Here is a 2,674-nt window from a genome sequence, read left to right on the forward strand (position 1 = left end):
CACAAGGAAGCCTGGTGGTTCTGGTCTTCTTAGTACCTGGGGAGCTGGAGATGACAGGGACCCTCCTGGGATTCTGGTCCTATTGGGGCCCTCAGAGATGGCTTATGGACACAGCTTCTCCTGTTTTCCCAAGGTTCTGACCATTTAGATTCTCCCGCCCTTGGTTCAGGTTCATCTTCAGGAGTCTTCAGCTCAAACTAAGCACCTATTTCCTGACCTCCTGTTGCCCTCAGGGTGGAGACACTTCACCGGCCCTTGTTAACACTGTCCTGTGTTGCTCTGAGTCTATAGCTCCCTCTCCAGCTGAAGGTCCTGAGGACAATAACTGTCTCCTTTTCCAGCCTGTCTCCTAGCACTGGGACCATCAAAGAGGGTGGTGGGAACACAGCAGAAGACTACGGATTTAAATGGCATGTAGCTGTACCCTGACGTTCATTGCAGCACTACTTACAATAGCTAGGACTTGGAAGCAACATAGCTGTCCATCAGATGAATGGATAAAGAAACTATGGTACATATATACAATGGAATATTACTCAGCCATAAAAAGGAATGCATTTGAGTCAATGCTAGAGGTGGATGAACCTAAAGCCTATTACACAGAGTGAAGTAAGTCAGAAAAAACCACAAATATTATATATTAATGCATATATATGGAATCTAGAAAGATAGTGCTGATGAACATATTTACAGGGCAACAATGGAGCCGCAGACACAGAGAACAGACTTATGAACATGGGCGGGGGGAGGAAGGAGAGGGTGGGGTGAATGGATAGACTAACATGGAAACATATACCCTGCCATATGTAAAATACATAACCAATGGGAAATTGCTATATGACTCAGGAACTCCAACCAGGGCTCTGTAACAACCTAGAGTGGTGGGATGGGGTCAGAGGGACATTAAAGAGGGAGGGGACACATGTATGCCTATGGCTGACTCATGATGATGTGTGGCAGAGGCCAACACAATATTCTGAAGCAAATTTTCCTTCAATTAAAAATAAGTAAGTTTGACAAAGAATTAATCTCCAAAATATACAAGCAGCTCATGCAGCTCAATATGAAAATGAACGCCTAATCAAAAAGTGGGCAAAAGACCTAAACAGACCTTTCTCCAAAGAAGACATACAGGTGGCTAATAAACACATGAAAAGATGCGCAACACTCATTATTAGAGAAATGCAAATCAAAACCACAATGAGGTACCATCTCACGCAGGTCAGAATGGCCAGCATCAAAAAGTTTACAAACAATAAATGCTGGGGAGGGTGTAGAGAAAAGGGAACCCTCTTACACTGTTGGTGGGAAAGCAAACTAGTCCAGCCACTATGGAGAACAGTGTGGAGATTCCTTAAAAAACTGGGGATAGAACTGCCATACGACCCAGCAATCCCACTGCTGGGCATACACACCGAGGAAACCAGAATTGGAAGAGACACATGTACCCTAATGTTCACTGCAGCACTGTTTACCATAGCTAGGACATGGAAGCAACCTAGATGGCCATCGGCAGATGAATGGGTAAAAAAGTTGTGATACATATACACAATGGAATATTACTCAGCTATAAAAAGGAACACATTTGAGTCAGTTCTACTGAACCTGGAGCCTATTATGCAGAGTGAAGTAAGTCAGAAAGAGAAAGACATATATTGTATATTAACACACATACATGTAACTTAGAAAGACAAAATCAACGATCCTACAAGCAGGGCAGCAAAGGAGACACAGATGTAAAAACAGACTTTTGGATCCTGTGGGAGAAGGCGAGGGTGGGATGATTTGAGAGAACAGCACTGAAACATGTACATTACCATATGTAAAGCAGATGACCGGTGTGAGTTCAGAACATGAAGCGGGCACCCAAAGCTGGTGCTCTGGGACAACCCAGAGGGATGGGGTGGGGAGGGAGGTGGGTGGGGGCTCAGGATGGGGGGACATAGGCATACCTGTGGCCGATTGATGTTGACGTATGGTGAAAACCATCACAATATTGTAAAGTAATTACCGGCCAATTAAAATAAATTAATTTAAAAACAAACAGAAAGTAAGTTTGGAAAAAAAGAAAAAAGTGGCATGTGGCCATCGATTGCTGAAACTCCTGGGTCAAGGGTAGATGAGAAATGGTATTTACATAGTCTCAGGTAATGCCCTTCCTGACTCACACACAAGATACTTATAAGTTACACAGGAAAGGAAGTGACTTTACAGTGGAGAAACCCAGCAGACATCATCTTAACCTGGTGATCAAAGTTAATATCACCTGGAATGAAATAGCTATCATGGGCCTCCCGGTATGATTACTGAGAATGATACAACATCATTAAATTCTTGCTGAAAACGCAGACCTGAATTTGGTCACACGAAAGCAAACCGGTGCAAATTGGGGACATCCTACAGAATAAGTAGTTGGTACTCATCTAAAGAGACATGACAACCAAAGGCAACTTATGAGCACAGACTGGATCCTGCCGAGATTTTATTTTCGTTTTGTCAGAAAGATATTTGAGGAAAGGAAACTTTAAAAAATTAAAAAAAAAAGGAAAATTGGCAAAATTTAAATCTGTCCTGCAGATTAGAAAACAGTGTTCTATTTATGTTACTTTCTTGATTTCAATCATTGTCCTGTGGGTATGGAAGAGAATGTCCTTGTTTTTAAGAAATACATGCT

This window comes from Bos grunniens, chromosome 24 (genome assembly GCF_055505025.1).
Source record: "Bos grunniens cultivar Pamir isolate PY7600 chromosome 24, Bosgru_T2T1.0, whole genome shotgun sequence".
Lineage (NCBI taxonomy): Eukaryota > Metazoa > Chordata > Mammalia > Artiodactyla > Bovidae > Bos > Bos grunniens.